At 47.4% G+C, this 27,761-nt stretch overlaps 1 protein-coding gene across 1 annotated transcript in view; it reads left to right on the top strand.

Annotated features, from left to right (window-relative positions):
* The window catches only part of LOC125430911 (disks large homolog 2-like), a 204,586-nt gene that overhangs the window by 104,860 nt on the left and 71,965 nt on the right, over positions 1-27,761 (top strand). The window lies entirely within an intron of this gene.

Below are 27,761 nucleotides of genomic sequence, written 5' to 3'. Positions count from 1 at the left end.
TAGTTTTAAGCACAAAATGTTTCACTTGCCGCCTCCAAACATTTTAAATGAATCCTCCTTTAAAACAATTATCTGACTTAAACATTTTTTAAAAGGCTTCGTTTGCCTGTGTGGTCCTCTGATCTGGAAGAACCGGGTTAGATTCCCAGCTCTGCCGCCTGAGCTGTGGAGGCTTATCTGAGGAATTCAGATTAGCCTGTACACTCCCACACACGCCAGCTGGGTGACCTTGGGCTAGTCACAGCTTCTTGGAGTTCTCTGAGCCCCACCCACCTCACAGGGTGTTTGTTGTGAGGGGGGAAGGGCAAGGAGATTGTAAGCCCCTTTGAGTCTCCTGCAGGAGAGAAAGGGGGGATATAAATCCAAACTCCTCCTCCTCCTCCTCCTCCTCCTCCTCCTCCTCCTCCTCTTCTTCTTCTTCTTCTTCTTCTTCTTCTTCTTCTTCTTCTTCTTCTTCTTCTTCTTCTTCTTCTTCTTCTTCTTCTTCTTCTTCTTCTTCTTCTTCTTCTTCTTCCTTGCACTTCCTCACCGTTTTGTGAGCTCACTCCTTGTCTGCAAAAGCCCCGTGCCCTGCTTTTGGAGCATTTTGGAGCATTTGAGCAAAGTTTGTTCAATGGTGGGGGGCGGGGGGAGCTGATTTTCCAAAGGAGGGAGTGTAGAAGACACAGAGAATCACATCACCCTGCTCTAAAGCAGTGAAGCAGCGATTCCACGATGAACTCAAAATAAAAGACACAAAATGGCGGACAGATATTGGTTGTAGGAGGTGAGTGTGAACACAAATAGTTGTAAAGGGAGAACTGGAAACGTTTTAGAAATGTTTGGGGGGGATTTGTGTGGAAAGGGCCACACTTCCAAGCCTAATAGCAACTAAAAGATCAATGAGATTTGGGGGGAATGAGCTTTTGAGAGTTGGTCCTTTCATGAGATAACATCTTTGACTCTTGAAAGTTTATGCCCTAGAAATCTTGTGTGTTACTGGGTGCTAAGGGGCTACTGGGCTTGAACCTTGCAGATCTACTACCAACCTAAAACCATCCTCATGTGTTAGGATAGCAGCATGTTATATCCAATGTTTCTCACAGATTGAGCACAAACCATCTGATTATCCCTGATTATCAAGCTTAGATTATTCTCTAAAAGTTATATTTGAATATATTGCTCAAGCCACGGTGGAAAATGCTTCTGAAATTCTTCACTGAAATTCCAGTGATCTTGACTTGGTTTTGAAAGGGAGCCAGTGTGTTGGAATTCTCCTGTTATTATTATTTTCTGAAATGGTATACAGCACGTGATTTGCTGTAGCAGTTCTTTCTTTCCATATGTTTATATCTGTCCTCCTCCTCTACATTACCAAAATGCGGCTATGCATAGAGAGGAAACTTCGGATTGATTGCATGGGATGGGGCTATTCAGATTCTGTTTGCGTATTGTTCCTCCCGTGAACAGCCGCGCATCTGCAAATCAGAGTCTTCATTGTACAGATCATATCAAAACTGATTTTAATTTGCATGGTTATATCAATGCTTTGCGTGCATCTATATCATCAGGAGAGAGATCAATGAACTGAAGAGGCTTGACAGCTGTCGCAAACCGCTCCAGTTGTGCCATTGGTAAACTGCGACTGGATGCAAAGAATTTCCTTTTGCACAGGAGTCAGCCAATCTTTATTATGGTCATAATAAAGAGATCCAATGTGGTGTAGTGGTTAAGAGCAGATGCACTCTAATCTGGAGAACCGGGTTTGATTCCCCACTCTGCCACCTGAGCTGTGGAGGCTTATCTGGTGAACCAGATTAGCTTGTGCACTCCAACACATGCCAGCTGGGTGACCTTGGGCTAGTCACAGTTCTTCGGAGCTCTCTCAGCCCCACCCACCTCGCAGGGTGTTTGTTGTTGTAGGGGGGGGGGAGGAGATTGTCAGTCTCCTTACAGGAGAGAAAGGGGGATATAAATCCAAACTTTTCTGCTCCTTCTTCATAGACCAACATAAGGTGCTTACATTTAAAAGGATAAAATATATTACAACTGTAAAATATATCTAAAAGAATCTACTGGCAAAACAAAAAATAGGGATACAAAAAGGTATGGGAACATAAGGAAGTTAGGATATGAATGTAAGTATTAAAAGGAACAAGGTGTAAGGGGAAAAGTAAAACTGGCAGATAAAAGATTATAACTATTAGGTCCCAGAACCTAAGATAACTTCAGTGTTGAGGTGCTGTGTGGTTTCCGGGCTGTATGGCTGTGTTGCTAGAACACGGCCATACAGCCCGGAAACCACACAGCATCTCAGTGATTCCGGCCGTGAAAGCCTTCGACAATACATTGAACTTTAGTTCAATTTAGCCAACTTTATGGCACAGACCATCCTGCAACGTACCTCAAATGCTGCTGCAGAAAATCTGGCGACACTGTATATTATAATACCATTGGTATTCTTAAGCAGCAGGGCAATATAAAATTGATAGATGTGTCCTGGAATTCTATGATTTGTACAGGAGAACTACCAAGTTTAGAGTTTACCAGTGCACCAGCCAGGTCTAGCCCTAGGTGTTTAATAATAGCTTGGTATGCTGGAATCAGTATTTCATCATAGCACAGCTTATTTGTAGGGTTGCCAGGTCCCCCTACCCTAAGGTGACCAGATGGTCACCTTTGTAAACCGGGACGGGCGGGTAGAGCATGGTCATACAAGACGCTACAAGATAAAGCACAGCAGCCACAGGAGCGCACTGCTTTCTGGGAGTGCCCCAGGAGCGCCCCAGAAGGCAGTGCGCTCCTGCGGCCGCGTGCACGGGAGGCTGCTGCACTGCCTTCTGGGGCGCACCCCAGAAGGTAGTGCGATAGCCTTCCAAAAATCGGGACACTTCAAAAAACCCGCGGGACAAATTGTTTTAAGGCGGGACTGTCCCGCCAAAAGCGGAACGTCTGGTCACCGTACCCTACCCCTCCCTGAAACCGACAGAGAGGGACTCATCAGAGGTCGAGGGCCCCCATTGAGGGTAATGTAAGTTGGGTTTCACGAAGGAGATGACATTACTTCATCACTTGGAACATCCCTAGTGCAAGATAATGTCACTTCCTGGCACCCAGGAAATGATGCCAGCACGTCAGGGCACTGCTGACATCCTTCCCCTCCTGGTGTTGGTGCCGTTTTCCCTCTGCTGAGCAGGGGATCCCCACCTCCAGCAGGGGCCTTATAACCACAAAATCTAGCTGTTAGAAAACCAGTCTTCCTGTTATTGTGAGTGGGTGTTTTGGTCCTTGCTAAATGAGCATCACATATTTTGGCTCAGCGGTAGAGCATCTGCTTTGGATGCAGAAGGTTCCAGGTCTGTCATGGCCAACCCCTGTTTGATCCTGCCATGTCTTTTGTCTCCTGCCCAGGATGTGGGAACCTGTCTCTTTTCATTCCCTTTCCCTGCTGTTTTCTGCTTTGCTTCTCAGGCCTTCCCAGCTCATCAGACATGTGCAGGTGTAGCTCTGTCAGTAGCATGGAATGTAGATTGTTTTGAGCCTGGTGGTGGGAGGTGGTTTCTTCTTCCCTGGACTGTAGGGGTGCCATCCCCCCTTGGGAACTGGTAGGTGGGGTGGGGTGGGGTGGGGTGATGTGATGTGATGTGATATGATGTGGGGGATGACATGGGGGGTAATGGTGGCTGCAATACTGGCTATGCTTAAGAACATAAGAACAATGTCTGGACCAGAATCTGAGTCCATCGAATCCAGCTCTCTGCTACTCGTGAGTGGTCTGCTCTAGGTGCCCTCGGGAGCTCACATGCAGGATGTGAACTCAGTGGCCTTCTCATGGCTGTTGTTCCCGATCACCTTTGGACCACATGCACGGTAACTTGTGATCAAAGAGGGATCAAGATTGGTAGCCATAGATCGACTTCTCCTCCGTAAATCTGTCCAAGCCCCTTTTAAAGCTATCCAGGTTAGTGGCCATCACCACCTCCTGTGGCAGCATATTCCAAACACCAATAACATGTTGCGTGAAGAAGTGTTTCCTTTTATTAGTCCTAATTTTTCCCCCCAGCATTTTCAATGAATGCCCCCTGGTTCTAGTATTGTGAGAAAGAGAGAAAAATTTCTCTCTGTCGACATTTTCTACCCCATGCATAATTTTATAGACTTCAATCATATCCCCCCTCAGACGTCTCCTCTCCAAACTAAAGAGTCCCAAATGCTGCAGCCTCTCCTCATAAGGAAGGTGCTCCATTCCCTCAATCATCCTTATTGCCCTTCTCTGCACTTTTTCTATCTCCTCAATATCCTTTCTGAGATGAGGCGACCAGAACTGAACACAGTACTCCAAGTGTGGTCGCACCACTGCTTTATATAAGGACATGACAATCCTTGCAGTTTTATTCTCAATTCCTTTCCTAATTATCCCCAGCATAGAAATCTAAATGCTTATTCTGGCAACAGAAGTCTAAATGCTTATTCCTGATGCTGTTTCATAGTAGAGAAATCAACTGAATATAGAGTCTTGTTATTGAACAGTCCAGGGGCACGACAGGTTCCCAGTATCTCCAGTTCTGGTGTAACCCGGCTCTTTCCTTTGATTTTCTAACTGGTTTTGACTAAGTTCATGCAGTAAGAAATGTTCCTTGCAGATAGTTGCCAATTTCTCAACAATCTTATTAAGTGTGCGAACTGTAAGCATTGTTTACTGCGCTAAAACTGTCGATGTACCAATTTGGGCTGTTAAGCACCTTGGGATTAGTTGATACAAAGTCCTGAGATCCAAGATTGTTAATTGACGTGTCAGTTTCATCTGTCCCAAATGGGGTGTGACGCCCCGCCACTACTGACAAATCTTCATCTTCAAGTCATTTGTATCTGTTTGAGTGAGCTGTCAGTTTAAAAGAGCCTTCTAAAAAATTTGTCTATCTTGCTTTTTCTAGCCAGGGCTGGATTATATTTAAATGGCCTTCCTCTTTTAATCCCTATGTCAGCATAAGAGGACTGCCATACAAAAGAAGAGGAGTTTGGATTTATCCCCACCTTTCTCTCCTGTATGGAGACTCAAGGTGGCTGACAAACTCCTTTCCTTTCCTTTCCTCTCCCCACAACAGACACCTTGTGAGGTAGGTGGGGCTGGGAGAGTTCTGAAAGAACTGTGACTAGCCCAAGGTCACCCAACTGGCGTGTGTGGGAGTGCACAGGCTAAGGGAAACTGAATGGATGTGAGGAAGTCACCTTGAGTAATTATCCCGATTAAGATTGAAGAATTGTAATCTGAAGAAGAATCTATCGAAAACGGTTACAGTAGCGCAACCCGTTTATTAAGGCTGGATATATTTGAATTGACGGACTTGGATTTCCAGACCGAACTGGTCCGCATTAAATATATAGGACCTAATTTCTACCGGGACTGGAATGCAGTATATGCGGCTGTTGATGGGCGACGATTATCTTCAAAGCAGAGGTCCTGCCCAAGCGCCCCATACTGGATCAAAGGACATAGGACCGAGTGAAGAAGACATTGTTTAGTCACCTTGACTAAGGTTGTAGGGCAGTGATGTGATATGTGTAGTACCGTAAGAGTTCAGGCTCTGATGTTGTTTGAATTCTTTTCTACCTGGTTGTAATTCTTTTATGTATTGCACTTTATATGTGGGCTTAGCGCAATTGATAAAGTAGCGGTTGATGCAGCGCGTTTGTTGTTTGTGGAGAACTGTGACTAGCCTAAGGTCACCCGGCAGGAATGTAGGAGCGCAGAAACGCATCTGGTTCACCAGATAAGCCTCTGCCACTCAGGTGGAGGAGTGGGGAATCAAACCCGGTTCCCCAGATTAGAATCCACCTGCTCTTAACCACTACACAAGCTGTGACATCTTCCCCAATTCCCTTTCCCACAGAGATACATTAACTTTCAGATCATGTGTTTGACTCCTTGGAGATCTCTGAGAACTGTGCGAGGATCTCCAAGAGTATTGTCGAAGGCTTTCACAGCCGGAATCACTGGGGTGCTGTGTGGTTTCCGGGCTGTATGGCCGTGTTCTAGCAGCATTCTCTCCTGACGTTTCGTCAGATCCTCTGAAGATGCCAGCCACAGATGCAGGCAAAACATCAGGAGAGAATGCTGCTAGAACACGGCCATACAGCCCAGAAACCACACAGCACCTCAGATCTCCAAGAGGTTTGGGGACATAATGTGGTAAGACCTGGGGAGCTGGGATGAAGAGTGGGAACTGGACGGCTGTGACATTGCTGTCCCCAACTTCTACCTCCTCTTCCATTAGCAGCAACACTATTGATGAAAAAGTGAGGAATGGTCCCCACCGTAATTGCTAGCATTTTGTTATTTTGCCAGATGACATTATTTTGCCAGATAACAGTGCAGTTACTACTAAATATCTCCACAGGTGCACTTACCTACATTATACATTGCTGTCTGAGGGAAGTAGCTAAAAACCCTCCTAGACTTACAATAAATGTGAGTACAACATGCTTTCTTGTGTGGTAAAAAGTTGGCCATAGGTGTTTTACTTTATTTAAATAAAATTACCGCAAACAGCATAATCTGATCTGTGTGCTGGGCAGGCCAAGTAAACGAAAAGCTGTCCTGATCGCCAAGCAGCCCGAAAGTGTTGTCCCCCAGCCCGGGCCTGCTGATGAAGTATTGTACCACACGCTGGAGCAGCTACAGATTCCAGGTGATTGGCTGGTTGCCACTTCCTCTGAGGACTCCACTGCTGCCAGGGGCGCCAGCCATATAAGCCCACGCCTGGCCAGGTTACCCCTTTGGCTTAAGTTCCACCCCAAACCTCATAAGTGTTGAATCAATAAAGCGGGTACGCACCACTGACCCTAAACTAAAGATCAGTCCCCCATGCGCAATCCGCCAACCCTTAACAAAACAAACATGCATTAACAAATAACAAATACAGGGAGGGAAGGGTGGGAGACTCGCGTGCTCCAGCAAATGGGGAGGAGGCAAAGCCGGGCCTAGCCTTAAATAGGCTGCCCGGCCCTCCTCCCAGGTGACATCAGGGCGCCCAGCGTCACTGCCGGGCGCCCTGAGCAACAAAGCCTCAATGAAAGCAGAGTGGGAACTTCATGAGTCGGCCGGGAAAGCGGCAGCCCCTAGGAGGCTGTCCCTTCCCCAGTAGCAATGGCGACCGCGGTAAGTCGCAGCCCCTTTTTTATGACCCCCCTGGGCTGCAGCAACCCTAATCACATTGCTTTTGCATATTAGAGTTTTAATTTTTGCTGGAATACACAGGCTTTTCAAAAAGGCTAAAGAAGGAGGGCTGCGCATAAAAGAGTTCTCCTAAAGTGAACGAATCTTATTTTTCCAGATTTAGAAAATAGCCCTCTTCCCCCGTGTGTCATCACAAAGTATGACACGTAATGGTCACAAGCATTTCTGGCAATGACTCTTTGGAGATTTTCTAGCTGTTTGCTAAACTGGAGCATCGAAAGTTCAATGAGCAGCGCACATGCCTCCCAGGGTAATATTTGCCAGGGCCAGATTATTTTTAATGGATGCCGAAAGTTATCAGCGTACAGGGCAAGGAAGCCTGTTCGATCTGCGTTAGCTGCCGCTGCTTGACGTGGTCGGGATAACGGATTATGCAGGCTATAATCAGAGTGTTAAATTTGGAATGGTTTTTGATAATGTTTGTACACATCCTTACAGTACTTCGCCAAGGCCGTAGCTGAAAATTATAAACGATATGAGGGGAGGGGAAATATTGTTTACACAGTTTTAGGGCTAAAGATAGTCCCCTGTGCGTTACTGACTCATGGAGTGAAATCACATGTGTTATTGTCAGGAACCAGTGAAGTCCAGGCCAAAAGTAACTTTTCAAGTTCTTTATTGAGCTGGGTACTCAAGCCGCATCACAAGTACGCGGGAACTGACCTCCCAACGCTCGTAACAGCCTCTTTTACGGGCAACTCAGCCAGTTCCCCGCCAGTTTAAGATAAACACCTGTAGTTCCTACCGGCAAACCACATTGAAACAGTTCTACTGCAGGCAGGCGTTAGAAACAGGAGATGGGCGAGATATGAGAAACTACAGATACCAGAAACACTTCTAACCTACCAACCTGGTCAGATGAAAACCTTCCAAGACTAAGCAGCAACTTTACAGTTATACACTGGACACAGTGTCAAACACACTTCTCTCTGTGATACACCTCTGAAGATGCCAGCCACAGATGCAGGCGAAACGTTAGGAACAAGATCCACCAGACCACGGCCCCTCAGCCTGGAAAGCCCACAACAACCAGCAAAGGTATCTGAACTTGCACCATACTGGTGGATCCATGTGTATCCCTATTTTTACATACAGGTCTGGAATGAGCAATTCATTTTCCTCTGACACAAATAGGGGAAAGAGATTATGTGAACTGGCCCTATGTATGATCTGTGGATGTGCAGGAAGGAATTCTTCAGCCAGATATTGAAGAACGTTTTCGGTCGACCAACTGGATTCTGGAGAAGGTCCCTTCTTTCCACTGAGGTCATCATGATTTGTCAGAATAAGATTTCTGTTGGATCAAACCAAAGGGGTCTTTCCAGGCGAGAATCCTGTATTCCACAGCGACTCAACCAACAGCTTCCTGTCAGGTCATATGGGAGCCAGGGTAGCGTAGAAGAAGAGTTGAGTTTGGATTTATATCCCCCCTTTCTCTCCTGCAGGAGACTCAAAGGGGCTTACAATCTCCTTGCCCTTCCCCTCTCACAACAAACACCCTGTGGGGCTGAGAGAGCTCCGAGAAGCTGTGACTAGCCCAAGGTCCCCCAGCTGGCGTGTGCAGGAGTGCACGGGCTAATCGGAATTCCCCAGATAAGCCTCCACAGCTCAGGCGGCAGAGCGGGGAATCAAACCCAGTTCTTCCAGATTAGAAGGTCGTTGCTCTTAACCACTACATCACTGCTGCACCACTGCTTAGTGGTTAGAGTGTTTGACTAACATCTGGAAGATCCAGGTTCGAAACCTGATTCGGTCATGAAGGCTCAGTCATGCCCATTCAGCCTAATCTATCTCATAGAACTGTCATGAGGCTAAAATGGATGTGTGGAAAATCTTCTTGTAGTTCCCATTTGGGAGAAAGGCAGGGTATGAATGAAGTCAGTAAAATAAAACAAGGCATGCAATTCCCTGCTTGCCCTCAGCAACTTGAACACGGCTTTCTTTCAATGTAGCCATTATGGATGCATGGAATCATAGAGATGGAAGGGGGCCAAACAAGCCATCTAGTCCAGTGATGGTGAACCTTTTCAAGACCGAGTGCCCAAACTGCATCCCAAAACCCACTTACCGGTAGTTATCGCAAAGTGCCAACACGGCAATTTAACCTGAATACTGAGGTTTTAGTTTAGAAAAAAAATGGTTGGCTCCAAGGGAGTAAGCTTGGTGGTAGTCGGTGGCTTTGCCTTGAAGCAACCGTGCAACACTTCGAATGGATGAATCACGACCCTAGTAGGGTTTAGAAGCAAGCCCCATTGCCAGCAACTGAGCTTACTCCCATGTACAGGATTGTGCTTTAGTTCTTCACATGAAAATCAGTGGGGTTTAACAGCACTTAACAGGGTTGCCTACACATCGTGCCCAGTGGCCCAGGCCAGCCTAGATGTGTACGTGTGTGTGTGTGGGGGGGGGGATCTTCCGCCCCCCCCATGACAAACTGTGCACGCGTGCCCACAGAAAGGGCTCTGAGTGCCGTAGGTTCGCCACCACTGATTGAGTCCAACCCCCTGCTCAATGCATGATCATCCTAACGCATCCCTGACAAGCATTTGCCCAACTGCTGCTTGAGGGACAACTTGGTGATCTTCCCCTGGTAAAGGTATCTAAGCTAGTAAAAAACTGCTATATTTTGAAGCACTGAGTTAGGAGTTGTGGGGGCTGGGGAGGGGGGGGCAACACTTTTCCATCATAAATTTACTGCCTGCAGATTTTATTGGCAATCCCAAGTTGGGCAAAGAAAAAACTCTCTACTTTTCCTACACCGTTTGTAATTTCATAAATCTTTTGTTTCTTGTCATCTTCGCACCCCCCCCACTCCCCACTAAACTTCAAAGCTATTAAACTCTTTAACCTTTCCTCAAATGGAAAGCATTTCAACCCTTGAATCATTTTTATTATCTTTTTCTCCAGCTATTCAAGCTCAACGGTGGCCTTTTTAGAGACAGTGTGTCTAGAAATGTACACTGTATTTCAAATATGGCCGCACTGTAGATTTATGTTGGGTTATTCTGATACCGACTGTTTTGTCTCGGTCACTTTTTGCTTTTTTTTTCTTACGCATTGAGTTGATGATTACGGTGAACTTATTTTTGGTGGGATTTCACATCCAAATTGCAAGATGGCGTAGCCTTGCCATGTGCTGCATTAGCTAGACTGCACCTGAAATTAGCCAGACTGCACCTGAAATGCAGTGTGAGGTTTTGGAGGCCTCACTTTTAAAAGGATGGGGTAGAATGGAGTGGGTGAAGAAGAAGAAGAAGAAGAAGAAGAAGAAGAAGAAGAAGAAGAAGAAGAAGAAGAAGAAGAAGAAGAAGAAGAAGAAGAAGAAGAAGAAGAAGAGATTCCCTCCCGTTGATCTGCAAGTTCTCTCTCAAGACTATTGCCCATTATTGCCGTCTACTGAAATGGACATAAACAAAACAAAGTGGCCACATGCCAGACAACCTGCCTCCACCTATTGAGGAGGAGGAGGAGGAGGAGGAGGAGGAGGAGGAGGAGTTTGGATTTATATCCCCCCTTTCACTCCTGTAGGAGACTCAAAGGGGCTTACAATCTCCTTGCCCTTCACCCCTCACAACAAACACCCTGTGAGGTAGGTGGGGCTGAGAGAGCTCCGAAGAACTGTGACTAGCCCAAGGTCACCCAGCTGGCATGTGTCGGAGTGTACAGGCTAATCTGAATTCCCCAGATAAGCCTCCACAGCTCAGGCGGCTGAGCTGGGAATCAAACCCGGTTCCTCCAGATTAGATACACGAACTCTTAACCTCCTACGCCACTGCTGAAGGGAGGAGGAGGAAGAGGCAGTGGAAGAGGGGTGGATTTATATTCCACCTTTCTCTCCTATAAGGAGACTCAAGGTGGCTTACAAGCCCCTTTCCCTTCCTCTCCCCACAATAGACCCCTTGTGAGGAAAGTGGGGCTGAGGGAGTTCCAAAGAACTGTGACTAGCCCAAGGTCACCCAGCAGGAATGTAGAAGTGCGGAAACACATCTGGTTCCCCAGATAAGCCTCTGCCCCTCAGGTGGAGGAGTGGGGAATCAAACCCGGTTCTCCATATTAGACTCCACCTGCTCTTAACCACTACACCACGCTGGCTCTGATGATCAGGGGTCTGGAGACCGAGCCCCATGCCAGATTGGCATGAGATGCTGCACGGGGTTGCGACTCAGAGCCAACCTCTGTTCTCCCGTTGCCTTGAAAGGCCTACAGGGCTGCCATAAATCAGCTACAACTTGACAACCCTTTCCAGCACCAGCAAGGAAATAGATGTTTGTGGTTGGCTGGGCATTTTACCATTTTGAGAAAAATAGAAGGAAGAGACTGGTAATTGATGACATCCATCTAGGACACTTTGGTTTGCAAAACAGAATTGTTCTGGCCAATCAGCTAATGGCACCCTGTCTTATTTTGTACCAGCTATGCAAAAGTTGATGCCGTTTTTAAAAATAAGGTGTGTTTCGGTAATACAAGCAATGCAAATTCCACTGCACATGCAAATTGTTGCAGGAAGGAATTTACATGAGAAGAGGATTAAGGCACTATTATAACAACATAAGAACTAGCCTGCTGGATCAGACCAGAGTCCATCTAGTCCAGCACTCTGCTACTCGCAGTGGCCCACCAGGTGCCTTTGGGAGCTCACGTGCAGGATGTGAAAGCAATGGCCTGCTGCTGCTCCTGAGCACCTGGTCTGCTAAGGCATTTGCAATCTCAGATCAAGGAGGATCAAAATTGGTAGCCATAAATCGACTTCTCCTCCATAAATCTGTTCAAGCCTCTTTTAAAGCTATCCAGGTTAGTGGCCATCACCACCTCCTGTGGCAGCATATTCCAAACACCAATCACACGTTGCGTGAAGAAGTGTTTCCTTTTATTAGTCCTAATTCTTCCCCCCAGCATTTTCAATGAATGCCCCCTGGTTCTAGTATTGTGAGAAAGAGAGAAAAATTTCTTTCTGTCAACATTTTCTACCCCATGCATAATTTTGTAGACTTCAATCATATCCCCCCTCAGCCGCCTCCTCTCCAAACTAAAGAGTCCCAAACGCTGCAGCCTCTCCTCATAGGGAAGGTGCTCCAGTCCCTCAATCATCCTTGTTGCCCTTCTCTGCACCTTTTCTATCTCCTCAATATCCTTTTTGAGATGCGGCGACCAGAACTGGACACAGTACTCCAAGTGCGGTCGCACCACTGCTTTATATAAGGGCATGACAATCTTTGCAGTTTTATTATCAATTCCTTTTCTAATGATCCCCAGCATAGAGTTTGCCTTTTTCACAGCTGCCATGCATTGAGTTGACATTCCCATGGAACTATCAACTAAGACACCTAAATCCCTTTCCTGGTCTGTGACTGATAGCACTGACTAATATTGTGATAGCACTGACTAGTATCCCTTTCCTGGTCTGTGACTGATAGCACTGAGGTGAAAGCAATGGCCTGCTGCTGCTGCTGCTCCTGAGCACCTGGTCTGCGAAGAAGAAGAAGAAGAAGAAGAAGAAGAAGAAGAAGAAGAAGAAGAAGAAGAAGAAGAAGAAGAAGAAGAAGAAGAAGAAGAAGAGTTTAGATTTATATCCCCCCTTTCTCTCCTGTAGGAGACTCAAAGGGGCTGACAATCTCCTTGCCCTTCCCCTCTCACAACAAATACCCTGTGAGGTAGGTGGGGCTGAGAGAGCTCCAAGAAGCTGTGACTAGCCCAAGGTCACCCAGCTGGCGTGTGTGGGAGTGTACAGGCTAATCTGAATTCCCCAGATAAGCCTCCACAGCTCAGGCGGCAGAGCTGGGAATCAAACCCGGTTCCTCCAGATTAGATACACAAGCTCTTAACCTCCTACGCCACTGCTGCTAAGGCATTTGCAATCTCAGATCAAGGAGGATCAAGATTGGTAGCCATACATCGACTTCTCCTCCATAAATTTGTCCAAGCCCTTTTTAAAGCTATCCAGGTTAGTGGTTAGTTATATGGCCTTCCCTGCCCCACCCCTGATAGTGCACTACAGGGAAGACAGCATTATGTTTCGTTGTTAAGAACAGAAGCATTGAAAAGAAATAAAATGAAACTTCTGCAGAGCCTGGGGTGTTTGTCTTCTCTGCATGTAGTTTTGTTCATTTGGATTATTCTTCATGAAGTCAAATGATTCCAGAACTAAGGACTGTGGACGTTTGAAAATATTTTGGACTGCTTTGTTGATATTACAAGATTGACATTGACAGTAATGACATAGCACCGTGCGATTTGTTTTCTGAGCTGGCATTATTATGGTTTGTAAGTGGAGTGGAATTTGCATTGTTTGTATTACTGCAACGTATCTAATTTGGATAAACTGCATCATGATTTTGTAGCTGGGTTATAGAGTTTTTTTCCACCTTTAAGGTACTAGAATTCCATAGTCGCCATAACCCATTGTACCGTTTAAGGAGAGCCAGCGCGGTGTAGTGGTTAAGAGCAGGGGCACTCTAATCTGGAGAATCGGGTTTGATTCCCCGCTCTGACACTTGAGCTGTGGAGGCTTATCTGGGGAACCAGATTAGCTTGTGCACTCCAACGCACACCAACTGGGTGACCTCGGGCTAGTCACAGTTCTTCGGGGCTCACAGGGAGTCTGTGGTGGGGGAAGGAGATCGGAAGCCCCTTTGAATCTCCTTACAAGATATAAATCCAACTCTTCTTCTAATTGTTTTGTACTATTCCTCATTAGAAGAATATAAAGAATGTACTTTCATCTTAAGGAGTTATTCTCCAACTCCTCTGACTCCTCTGCTGAAGGAAGATGTGCATAAGCGGGAGAAGGCTTCAAACTTTGCTTCAGGGGGTAGGTAGAATACAACACTTTGTCCCTCTTAGCGCCTCCCTCTCCCAACATTTGCTTATCCTTAATAATGGTACTGCTCCAGCTCGGATGGCTCAGACTGATCTGATCTCATCAGATCTCAGAAGCTAAGCAGGGTCGGCCCTTGGATGGGAGACCACCAAGGAAGTCCAGGGTTGTTATGCAGAGGAAGGCACTGGCCAACCACTTCAGTTCATCTTTGGCCTGGATGCACTGGCGTAATGCCCATTGGGCAAAGTGGGCAGCTGCCCAGGGCATCACCTTGTGGGGGGCATCAAAATGCTGGGTTCGTTTTTGGGTATTTTTAGTGGTTTTCCATTTTTGGCCTGCAGGGGGCGCAGTTCTTTGGCTAGCGGCACCAAAATTTCAGCATATCATCAGGAGACTGTCCTTATGCTAACCCCAAGTTTGGTGAGGTTTGGTTCAGGGAGTCCAAAGTTATGGACTCCCAAAGGGGGTGCCCCTATCACCCATTGTTTCCAATGGGAGCTAATAGGAGATGGGGGCTACAGTTTTGAGGGTCCATAACTTTGGCCCCCCTGAACCAAACCTCACCAAACATGGGGGGTAGCATAAGGACAGTCTCCTGATGATACGCTGAAATTTTAGTGCTGATATGTCTAAAAATGCACCCGCTGCACGCACCAATGTCCTCATGCAAAAAAAATTGATCATGGTGGAGTGGCCACCCATGGGGGGGGGGCATCCAACTCAGGTTTTGCCCAGGGCTACAGTTTGCCTCGTTATGCCCCTGCCTGGATGGGCCAGGATGCCTGATCTCATCACATCTTGGATGCTGAATAGGGTTGGCTTCTAGTTAGTGCTTGTCTGGTGCACCACCAAGGAACTCCAGGGTGGTTATGCAGAGGTAGACAACGGCAAACCATCTCTTTCACCTCTTGCCTTGAAAACCCTATGGGGTTGCCATGAGTTGGCTGCAACTTGATGGGCCTTTTCATTCACTACAATTATTCTGACCTGCTTGACAAGGTGGCTGTATAAAGAACTGAGTCTAGGCATGGGAAAAATGCAGAACTCTTTCTATCAGCAGAGTTTAAAGCGGAGTCACTCTGGTAAGATGAGAAGGTCTATAGTCTTCTTGCACTCACTGCAACCTTCTACCACTCTTGGAAAAGAATACTCTCCACGCAAGATGTTCTTTCCATAGGAAGGCTTTTACTTTAGCAGTTGCAAGGTTACACAAGTCTATTCTATACAAGACTATAAAGCTATACAGAACTCTTCAGCAATAACAAAGTTCAACACATACTGAACTTAACTCAGATTCCATCTCAGTCTCTCTGAACTTAGCATAGCATATACAATTCATCCATCCAACAGGATACTTCTCCCCGCCCAGGCAGTAGCCTCTCATTGGTCTAGAGCAGTGTTTCCCAACCTTTTCGAGGTCAGGGTACCCTTGACCTCACTCTTCATATCTCACGGTACCCCTGCCACCACCCTCCACCTTCCCCTCCCATTGCCCCTGCTTGCCACACCCCCCACCTTCCCCTCCCAGGGTGAAGGGAAGCTTTGCTGGGGTTGGTTGGTGAGAGGCGCTGATTGAACTTTGTGGCGCAGGCCCTGCTTGCCCATGGAAGGCCCAGCCTCCATGTCTCCTTAGCTGGCGCCGGTGGGAGACACCTACAGAGGAAAATGGGAGGGGAGGGGGCGGCTGTAGTGTTGCCAACCAGGTACCCTGGGACATGCTCACGGCACCCTAGTGTACCACGGTACCCTGGTTGAGAATGGCTGGTCTAGAGTCACAGTTGAATTAACCAATCATGTTAAAGGTTAACTGTCGTTACTTCTTGCCCCTGACTGACTGTCTCCAGCCTCGGGGTTGCAAACTTCTGCTAACTTAGAAGATTACCTTTTTGTGACCCTTTGCTCTCTTTTTTACATATCATGACACTTTCCCTATAGCATTTTGCCTCACCTGTGTTGTCTGAAAAGCTTGCCCCTCTTTGCCCCACTTGATATGCCCAGATCTGGTAGCACCAGCTGGGAAGATCTAAACAGAACTATCAACAGATGGTTCTTGGAACTACCATTTACTTCTGACATTTCAAATCTGAATGCGTTCATGGAAGCTTGGCCTGTGAGTCAGTCCATTGCAGGGCAGAAAGCTCTGCATTTCTTCCACCGGCTGCCTTCAAGAAACATCAAATTGGGGTGGGGGGAGGTAATTATACAAAGGTACTAAGAGCATAAGCTCTAATTGCAGTGGCTTTGTGGGTACTTTTCCTTTGAAGACGCCCAGCCTTTTCTCAGAAAAAAGATTCTCAGAAATGTAAAGATTCTCAGAAAATAATGAATGCCTAGTAATCTTGCAGGTTTAATTTTGGCACAAAATCTGTTTGTTTTTTTAAATCAGTGGTGGCTTGATAGCCTATCTTCAGGTCCCTTGGTCCAGGTGGGAATAAAAACTTAAACCTCAGAAGGAAAAAATATCGACGTTTTATTTTCTGTACCCGAAAGAATCGAACGGGGCACGGAGCTCTTACTCTCCAAAAGGGCAATGCCTTCAAATCAAAGAGCAAATCATAAAGAGTTTAGGAGCCGAAGTTAAAGAGAGGAAGAAAAATCCACCTGGGCACATTGTAGTAACATTACTTGCTTTTAGAAATACATAACCAAATAAGCACCAATGTTGAGTCCAAATCAGGGGGGTCTTCCAGAGCTTTGATGGGCTCCCTCCCAGATGTTCATGGACTACAATTCCCATCAACCCCTCCAGCATGGTCAAGTGGTAGGGCTCATGGGAATTGTACTCTATGGACATCTGGAGGGCCATAGTTTGAAGATCCCTGATCCAAATGAACAGAAGCAGTGAACGCAAAATAGGCATACAGGGAAGCTGATAACTATTAATCAAGATGAGTGTTAGCCGCTGAGAAAAATCTGACTAAAAGCTACGATTCCTTCTATCCAGGAACTGACATCCTGCTACTATAGCATGGGTGTCAGAGGGAGGAGGGAGAACTTTTAACATTATCCTCCTCCTCATCAACAACAACAACAACAACAACATAGTTTGGATTCATATCTTGCCTTTCTCTTCTGTAAAGAGTCTCAAAGCAGCTTACAAAATCCCTCCCTTCCTTCTGTGCAGTCCCAGATTTCACGTCAGTGCCGTTTTCTGAGCTCCTGCTGGCCATCTTACACTGTATTTATGTCCATTTAAAAATATTTGGGAAGGTTGTGCGGCGCAGCAGTGGCATAGTGGTTAAGAGCAGGTGTACTCTAATCTGGAGTAGGAATGGGGAAACAAATCCAATTCACCAGATCACAGTTCTCTGTTCATGTGGCGGAGTGGGGAATCAAACCCGGTTCTCCAGATTAGAGTCCGCCGCTCTTAACTACTACACCACGCTGGGGCTTTCAACTGGAGTCGAGGCCACTATCTTTAATTTGAGATTGTCCCTCTGGCGGATGATAGGGAAAACATTAAACCCTCTGCCTGGGATCTCTCCAGATACCAGCTGGAGATTGGCAACCCTGCCCAGTCTGCCTTAGGCCATTGCTTCATTCCCAGCACTTCAGCTTTGGGTGTCTGACAGAGCACCGGTTGCGCAAACCGAGCAGTGTCCTTGCCGGCTGCCAAGAAGTAAATCATTAGCTGTTTGCCATTGATTGGATCAATGGGCAGAGAGATGTCGACACTGGTTTCGTGACAGAGCTCCAGGAGCAGCCACTGGCTCTGTGGGTTTGCCTTGGGGGGGGGGGGGCAGACCAAGGCTGCTTGCCTTTTTGGGTTGGGAAAGATCCCCCCACCACGCTGCTGCCAAGACAGAACTGGAAAGACGTCCCATGGATATCACGTTGAAGGTCAAAGTAAGTCCCCCTTAACTTGTGGCCGTTCTAGAAAGACACGTGAGGTGGGGAAACCGTGGATCTTTCCTGTTGCTGATCTGATTTATGTGGTCGTCAGTGAATGGTTTCCTGGCTCTCTGTGTGCCTCCGTCATTTATGGTTGCTAAGTCCATGTTGGGAACTTCCTGGGGATTTGGGGGTAGAGGCTGATGAGGCTGAGGGCAGGAAGGGATCCCAGTGGGGTGTAATGCCATAGATCCTAGGTGTCAAACTCGTGGCCCTCCAGATGTTATGGACTACAGTTCCCATCATCCCCTGCCAGCAATGTGCTGGCAGGGGATGATGGGAACCATAGTCCATAACATCTAGAGGGCCACGAGTTTGACATCTGTGATGTAGAGGAATGGGGAAACAAACCCAGTAATCCAGATTAGAGTCCACTCCTCTTAATACAAAACAATGTCTCCTTCACCTCTGGCTGCATGTGACAATAAGATCTATGAGACCATGGTTCCTGGTGGGAGTACATCGTTTTGGGAAGGGCAGGCTGCAATGGTCAGCAACTCAGCAGAGTTGAAAACTGATGTGATGTCAGGGTCAGAGATCGGGGGCGTGGGCGGGAAAAATAAACTGGTTCTGCTCCTGTGGTGTTTGCACAGTAGTGGGCTCACTGCAGGGCAAACCCGCTTTAGGACCGCGAACTGTGCAAACTTCTTGGTCAGGACATTTCCCTTGCTCAACCTGGAATATTTGGATATTTGGACCCGGGACATTTCCCTTGCTCAACCTGGAATATTTGGACCCTGCAGAATGACAGTAGTTTCAAAAACAAATGAGGATAGTGTCCGTCTGATTCCTCTGATTCCTGTTGTCAAGACTATCTGCTGAGATTTGGACCATCAGGCTCACATTCAATTATCAGCTTGCCCTACTTAGAGTATGTTTCCTTCCTGTTTTAAATTTGTAGGTGTAGTTGGTAGGTATATACAGCTGACACCGGGTTTATGGTTTCATAAGATAATTACTCTAAGCTCCATAGCCAACTTATGAAGGCCGTGTGGCTTATTTAAATGTTTAATTTAGAAGCAGAAGTGGTTGTTTGTAATCTTCTTAATGCAAATAGAGCATAATAGCTGAAGCGTAAAAAGAGAGGTCACTGCTCAAAGGAGCTTCCGGTCTGAAATTTGCTAGAGGCAAAAGGAAATATCATAGGGGACTCTGGTAAAAGTTTGGATGATATCAAGAATCTGTGACATCCACAGAGTTTTCTAAAACAGTGTCAAGTGGTCAGGGAGAATTTTGCCCCCTTTCACATCGATAAAGTCAGGGTCACCCAGTAGAATCGATTAACAGTACGACCGATGAACTGTGGATTCAGGAGAAGCTAAATGAGTTTTTTTACAGAACATACAGTTTATGTATGGGGCTCAAGGACGTAGGTGGGGGGGGGGTTCCTTGGGTTCAACCCCCCCATTACATATCCGAATCTCCACCCCCATTTGTGATTTTTTTGTATTTTTAGTGGGTTTTTTCGGTTTTTGGCTTGCAGGGGCGCAATTTTTAGGCTAGCAGCACTACAATTTCAGGGATTTGTTGGGAGACTCTCCTGATGATACCACCCAGGTTTGGTGAGGTTTGATTCAGGGGGTCCAAAGTTATGAACTCCCAGAGGGGGTGCCCCCATTCCCCATTGTTTCCAATTGGAGCTAACAGAAGATGGGGGCTACACCTTTGAGGGTCCATAACCGATTCAGGGCCCCTCTGAACCAAACTACTCTACTTCAAGGCAACTGGAGTAACATCATCAGTGAGAGTCATCCTAAAGATACCCTGGAAAGTTTGTTGCCTTTCACCTAGCTTTAACTACTGTTCCCTGACAGCAGGCACCCCCCAAATTTCCCCAGATTCTTCTTTTAAATCCATCCCCTTCGTCATGGACTTAAAGGAAGAATCTGAGGTCCCCAGATTAAACACTGAAAGTGATGCTGTTTCAGGGTGGGGGATAATCCACCCCAAAACAGTATCACTTTCAATGTTTAAGCTGGGGACCCCAGTTTCTACCTTTAAGATGGATTTAAAAGGAGAATCTGGGCTCTCTAGTTTAAACACCATTGAACGTGATGCTGTTTGGGGGTGGATTCCAGCATCACAGCGACCGTCCATGGGGAAGGGGATGCAAAACTCAGATTTTGCACTGTGCTCCATTTTCCTAGGTACGCCTCTGCCCAGAGGGGAGAGCAGAACAAACTGCCAGCTGCCAGCTGGGACCCCAGCTGGTGGGGGGGCGGGGCAGGGGAGTCCTCCATCCCTGGCCTCTGAGAACTGTTTTTATAAGCACTGAGGCCGGGGGTGGGGATTGGGGAGGTGTGGCCATGCCCCCTGAACCCCCCCCATAAAAAATCTATACCTTCGTCACTGATTGGGCTCATTACCATAACAGGATTTACTGCTCATTTCCTTAGATATAGAGGGGGCATATCTAAGGGGGCAGGCCTCCTGCCATAACAAAAGACCATGTGGTATGCCCCCAGTCCCTTACAACTGCTTGGTAGGGTGGTAGGGGAAAGAGGGTGTGGATTATGAGTGACATCACTTCCAGTTTCATTGCATTGGTGCAACTCTCTGGGATTCACCCAAAAGTCAGTGGTTTAACCAAAGTTTTGGATTTAGACCGTCCCCCCCAACACAATGACATCATGTCCAGTTTTACAACTTAAATCATGTCATATATCGGTACAACCAGTGGTGGGATCCAAAAATTTTAGTAACAGGTTCCCATGGTGGTGGGATTCAAACTGTGACGTAGCGCTAATGGGGATGGGGCGAGGGCATGGGAAGCGTGGCCGGAGCATTCCAGGGAGCAGGAGCATTCTGGCTGGGGCTGTGGCGGGCATGCAGCCACTGGCAGGCTTGGTCACTTGGGTGGGAAAGTTCGAATGCACGCGGTGCGAGGCTGCCACCTGCGCCCGGTGCACCTCCTGCTAGGCTGCTTCAAGTTCTGTGTGCTACTGCTGAGAGGAGGGGCGTAACTAAGGCAAAAATCACGTGGCAAAATCACCAATTAGTAACCCCCTCTCGGCACACACAGATAATTAGTAACCTACTCTCGAGAACCTGTGAGAACCTGCTGGATCCCACCTCTGGGTACAACACTGAGTATCTTGGCCTCCTTCCGAATTCTACTGCTTGTATACCAATAAGGGCTGTCAGCTGCCATACTTTGGTGGATTTAAAGGGTCTGGATGGCCATCTTCAGGAGTGCTTTGATTGTGTGTTCCTGCATTGCAGGGGGTTGGACTTGATGACCCTGGGGGTCTCATCCAGCTCTGTAATTCTATGGATACATGCCATAGCGTATGTTCTTTCAGTCTCATAAATGGTGATTACTGTTAGCAACCTCTAGGTGGGGCCTGAAGATCTCCTGGCATTCCAATAGACTCAAGGGGTGAATTCCTTGGGAAACATGGGTATCCTCCGTCTCAGAGAAAGATGTCAATATGGTGTTGAGGTGCAGCAGCCGAGAAAATTGTATCCTTCCACATTAGAATATAGTCTCAAATGAATATGAAAATTATCATTTGTTTTTACGCACTACCTTTGTCAAACCCATTATTTTGTGCATTATTGAACATGGCGCTTTGATACAAGAGCATTTACAGTTCTCTGAACAAAACATCTTTTTCTTTCAAACTTTCAAACGGAGGGGGGTGAGCAGTGCTAGGTAGTCATGAGGACCTGGGCGGAGCATTCTACAACAAAGGAGGTCCGGCATGTTGAGTTCTGTGGCGGAGGAATATACAATCCTACCAACATCTTTTTCTGAGATGAACTATAGTGAGTCATAATACTGATGAGATTTTCAGGAAGGAGATTTAGAAGGGTGGTGCGCTCTAATCTGGAGAACCAGGATTGATTCCCCGCTCTGCCACTTGACCTGTGGAGGCTTATCTGGTGAACCATGGGTGACCTTGGACTAGTCCCAGTTCTTTGCAGCTCTCTCAACCCCACACACCTCACAGGGTGTTCGTAGTGGGGGGGGGGAAGGGAAAGGAGACCCAAAATGCAAGCTCCTGTTTATTTTTGCTGCCACAGACTAATGCAGTTCTCCCAGTCATGTAGCTGCAACGAGGTGGGGGGGACGCCCTGCCCTGGGTGTTCTCCATTGGGGTCACGTGGGGGTGGAAAATCACCCCCCACACCCACACCCTTCCCCCCGCACTTACCTTAGTTTAGCCAGCTGCAGAGAGCAGTCAGCTAAAAAAGTAGACTGTTGGGAACTACAATTCCCAGGAGACCTTGAGAGCCCCCCTCCCCGAGGGAGGCCTTTGCAGGAGTTGGAGCTCGCAAGGTTTCCTGGGAAGTGTAGTCCCCACCAGGCTGCTCTTTACAGTCGCCTGAACTATGGTGGGGGGGGGGCATGAGGGGTAGGGAGGGTAGGGGGCTCGGGGGCGGGGCACCATGGGGGGCACGGAGGCATCGAGGCACCATTTTGCCCTGGGCCCCATTTCCCCTCCCTATGCCCCCGGGTTCCCCCCTCCCCAAAATACAAAATCTTTTTGGAACTCGAAGGCAATTTTTTTTTGTTCGCTTGCTTTTTAAACTTGGCCACTACGCCCTTGAACTGTGCCAGTGCATTGCACCTGGGGAGGGGAAGTCTGATCTCGCAAGGTGCTGAGCTGCTCGAATCGTTTGTCTGGCCAGCTAATGGCAGGCACAGGGTAGGTTGCTGATGCGCGCTCTTCTTCCAAAGAACATCACAGGACAGGGGCCAGAATGTAGCACAGAAGAGTCCTAATTGGTTTCCCTAAGAGCTCCCTGGGGCCAGAAGATTGGGCACAGCGAAAACTTGGCTGGCTCGACTTGCGGTGTTTTTGCAGCGTCACGAGGAAGTTTCATTTAATTTGAAGATGGACGGTTTATGTTGTGGCTAAAACAATTGTAGAGTTGAACTTACGCATCGGCGCGAAGATCCTTGGTCCGTCCGTGTCAGGACTTTTAGCAACTCTGAGCCGTCTCAGGTGGAGACCTTCCACTTCTCCTTGTTCCTCTCTCTTTCAACTGGAGATGCCGGGATTCGAACCGGGAACCTTCTGCATGTGAAGCAGAGTCTCTAGTGCTGAGCCACACTTCAAGCAGCGGCTGAACAAACACTTGTCAGGGGTGATTTAGGCTGATCCTGCATTGAGCAGGGGACTGGGTTAGATGGCTTCTGTCATCCCTTCCAACTCTATTGAGAGCCATCTTGGGGTAGTGGTTAAGATCAAGTGGATTCTAATTTGGAAAACTGGGTTTGATTCCCCACTCCTCCACCTGAGTGGCAGAGGTTTATCTGGGGAACCAGATGTGTTTCCGCACTCCTGCATTCCTGCTGGGTGGCCTTGGGCTAGTCACAGTTCTTTGGAACTCTCTCAGCCCCACCTACCTCACAAGGGGTCTGTTGTGGGGAGAGGAAGGGAAAGGAGCTTGTAAGCCACCTTGAGTCTCCTTACAGGAGAGAAAGGTGGGGTATAAATCCAAACTTTCCCTCCCTCCTCCTCCTCCTCCTCCTCCTCCTTCTTCTTCTTCGATTCAGAGCATTTGTCCATCAAGGGCAATGCTGTCTACCCTAACTGGCAACTGCTCTCCAGGGTCTTAGATGGCGGTTTTTTGCATTACCTGCTACTCGATCCTCTTCGGCTCGAGATGGTAGGAACTGAACATCGGAACCTGCTAGCCACAGTCTTGCATTGGAAACATTCCATCAGATGAAAACCAGGGTATACAAAATACAGTTATGATGTTATTATATATACATGGGAAACTTCTAATAAAGATTTATTTTTTTAAAAAAAATACAGTTATTAGCTTTAACATTCCACGAAATAAATATATCTTCAGTCTGAGATCCTGGAAAAATAAATGTGAAAAGCCTGTGTGCAGTTGTGGGATCCAAAAATTTTAATAACAGGTTCCGATGGTGGTGGGATTCAAACAGTGGCGCTGCTGCACACACGCACCTCCAGTCCCTATTGGGCAGGGAGGTTGCTTTAGTAACCCATTCTCGGCGCTCAGAAAAAATTAGTAACCACTTCTAGAGAAGTGGTGAGAACTGGTTGGATCCCATCTCTGCCTGTGTGCCCTAAACCTTGTGTTGACTGCCTCTTGGCCGACACTTGATTGCTTCCTGCTGAATAGCCCAGTTAAACTCTAAGGGCGGTGTGGTGGTTATATCACATTTACAGTGTTCCCGATTAAGCTTGCTACCCATTTCAGAATGTGCTCAAAGAGATTTTGGAGGAAAGACACGGGTACATGTTGTGCCAACTCTCAGCTTAAGCAGCAATATAGCCATGCCCTGGGAAATAAATATTTGAAAAACGCTTTTTTCGAGGAAGCGTGCTGATGAAATGCAGTCCGATTTTACAAGTATACCAGAGCACTTGGGATAGGGAAGGCAAAAGGTGACACTCCTGCCTGAAATATTTAAGCAAGTGAGGCTTTCTGACCTTTGTAAAAATTCAAGGGCACCTATTAATATGGTCATTTCCCCCTGGGTTTGCAGCCATTACTCAGTGTGGGGATCTGTGAATCTTAGGTTTTCCCACTTGTATTGTGGGGTCAGGCAGAGGCATGGCTGGGGAAAATGGAGCCCGGGGCAGACTCCAAGTTTTCTGCCCCGCCTCCCCCGTGGGTCCTTGATAAATAAGGTAAGCTCCCAGTCCAAGTTGATAGCTTCCTCCAAGCAGTCTCTTGTCTTGGCAGTCAATGCCAGTGTGATGGCTTCCAACTGGCCTGCGATAAGATTAATGACTTGGGACCTCTCCAGTGGTGGATTTTAGTAACAGGTTCCCATGGTGGAGGGATTCAAACTGTGGCGTAGCATCAATGGGGATGGGCGGGGCACGACGGGGCATTCCTGGGCAGGGCTGTGGCAAGGACGCAGCCACTGCACCGGTCCTCGGGTGGGAAACGAATGCACACAGGCGCAGGTTGCCACTCAAGCCGGTGCACCTCCTGCTAGACTGCTTCAAGTTCTGCGCGCTACTGCTGAGAGGAGGGGCGTAACTAAGGCAAAATTCACGTGGCAAAATCACCAATTAGTAACCCCCTCTCGGCACACACAAATAATTAGTAACGTACTCTCGGGAACCTGTGAGAACCTGCTGGATCCCACCTCTGGATCTCTCCTATTCCACCACCACCATCTGATTGGCAACTGGATCAACATGATATGTCCCGTGGCTTATGTACACATTTCATAGAGTCTTCATCAGCCAACAATATCTGTAGGAGCCAGCCTCAATTTAGGAAGGTAAATATCAAAGGGTTTACCTATATAACCTCCTCTCTGACTCACCACCGCACATTACTGAGCAGAGCAGACCCTCTTTAGAATCCCACACCAGACCAAGACAATCAGTACCAGAAATCTTTGGGACGGGGACTGTCCCTGCAAGAGAAAGACTTGGGCACCTTCCGCACATGCAGAATAATGCTCTTTTAATGCAGTTTCACAATTGTTTGCAAGTGGATTTTGCTATTCTGCACAGTAAAATCCATCGGCAAAGTGTCTTGAAAGGGGATTGAAAGTGCATTTTTCTGCATGTGCGGAAGGGGCCTCAGCTGAGAACCCTTACTAAAACTAGGTTTACTGAGTCATTTAAAAAGTATGAAGGTTCATCACATGTTAATCTGAGAGGGGAGAAGCAGTGATGGGATCCAAAAATTTTAGTAACAGGTTCCCATGGTGGTGGGATTCAAACTGTGGCGTTGCGCCAATGGGGCTGGGCAGGGCACGACGGGGGAGTGGCCGGGCATTCCGTGGGCGGGGCATTCCTGGGCGGGGCTGTGGCAAGGACCTTGGGCAGGAAACGAATGCACGCAGGCGCAGGCTGCCACGCACGCCGGTGCACCTCCTGCTAGACTGCTTCAAGTTCTGCACGCTACTGCTGAGAGGAGGGGCGTAACTAAGGCAAAAATCACATGGCAAAATCACCCATTAGCAACCCCCTCTCGGCACACACAAATAATTAGTAACCTACTCTCGGGAACCTGTGAGAACCTGTTGGATCCCACCTCTGGGGAGAAGTATAAATAACAGAAATGCTTTCTCCATCTGGTGCAGATGTATGCATAGGTCGATGCCTGAGGAACACATTGATAATATGGTTTTTATTTCCCAAGGTACCCGTGCCTACGCTTGCCGTGCACTGCCATTAATTTTACAAATGGCTTCTGGAAGTATCCCCTGTTATCGATACAGCAAAAGCAGAAGTTAAATTAGGCCCAGAGAACGCACGTCCCCAACTCTAAGCTCTGGGAGCTGTGGTAGAAAAAATAAATAAATTGTTTCTCATTTTCAAATCATTTTAATAGATTGCGGATCAGATCCGAGGGATGAAGCGAGGCCGAAATGGGATACAGCAGGCTGTTAAAATGCCATTGATGGCGGCGATTATGCAGCTTTCTCGCAGCTGCTATTAAAGTCCCCGTTCTCTCGCAAAACGAGTTTTATCGATTGCAGTGTGACGTCCGTATCAGCCAAAAATGCCATTAGGATCTTCGGGAGCATGGTTTTGAGCGGTAATCCACTTTCGATTTCGTCAGTCGTCTGCTTGGAACTTGTGGCTCCCAAATTTAGCCACTTTTAGCTAAATAACCCCGGATGGTTTCTGTCGTCCTTGCTAGTGTGAACAAACCAAGAAACAAGGAGGCCAGTCTAATAAAGGCAATGGAGAGCTGGCGTGTGAAAGCACTGTAGGAATGAGAGGCTTGCTTTGTCGAGTTTTTCTCTGAAAGATCCTAAAAGAACACTTGTAGGGTAGCCGTAGTCCGAATTTTGTTCACGCTGTTCACAAGCCAACTATCCACTGCCTTTATTACATGGGACTCCTTGTTTCTTGTTTTGTCCCAAATATACCATGTTTTCCCATCATTTGTGTATCAATGTGTTCTTGCTAGTGTGAGCAGAACAGTTCCTATTTTTTTTAATCGCTTGGTCCAGAACACAGCAGCTAGCATGTTGAACTTGGATGTGTTGCATCAAGGAGGCCGTATCTCCGCTGACTCCTGGCCAGAGGTGGGATCCAGCAGGTTCTCACAGGTTCCCGAGAGTAGGTTACTAATTATTTGTGTGTGCCGAGAGGGGGTGACTTATTGGTGATTTTGTCCTGTGATTTTTGCCTTAGTTATGCCCCTCCTCCGCTCCTCAGCAGTAGCGCGCAGAACTTGAAGCAGTCTAGCAGGAGGTACACCAGCGTGCGTGGCAGCCTGCGCCTGCGTGCATTCGTTTCCCGCCCAAGGACCGGCGCAGTGGCTGCGTGCTTGCCACAGCCCCGCACAACAATGCCCTGCCCCCGGAATGCCCAGCCATGCCCCCGTTGTGCCCCGCCAAGCCCCATTGGCGCTACGCCACTGTTTGAATCCCACCACCCTGGGAACCTGTTACTAAAATTTTTGGATCCCACCACTGCTCCTGGCCCATAATTAGGTGCAATTCACAGCACTTAATATAAAACCATTTGGGATCATGGTATGCAACTGACTACCTGTTTCCCTATAAACCCACCTGTCAACTGTTGTATCTATCAGCTGGTCATGTTTTTATCCTGTCTATTTTTTTCAAAGAGCTCAAGGTGGTGTTCATTATTCCTCTACGGTTGTTTCCGCTGGGCAAAATTATACCTTGTACCGCTGGGGTTTTCAAACTTGGGTCTATTTTATCCCGGTTTCTCCCTCCGCACAGCTGCCCATTTCTTTCCAGGAGCCAAGTTAAGACTGGGAGGTAATACTCCAGTTTGTTCCGCACGAGCCCGTGTCTTTTGTATTTACACTGCAAGTCCATCCCCGCCTACGCAAGGTCCAGCGTCCTGATTGGCTGTTGTTTTGGGGTGGGAAAATTAACCGGTTCTGCTCCCGTAGTGG

Source organism: Sphaerodactylus townsendi, linkage group LG04 (assembly GCF_021028975.2).
Source record: "Sphaerodactylus townsendi isolate TG3544 linkage group LG04, MPM_Stown_v2.3, whole genome shotgun sequence".
NCBI classification, from domain to species: Eukaryota; Metazoa; Chordata; class Lepidosauria; order Squamata; family Sphaerodactylidae; genus Sphaerodactylus; species Sphaerodactylus townsendi.
The sequence above is the reverse complement of the archived record's forward strand: the minus strand, read 5'-3'. Positions and strand labels throughout refer to the sequence as shown.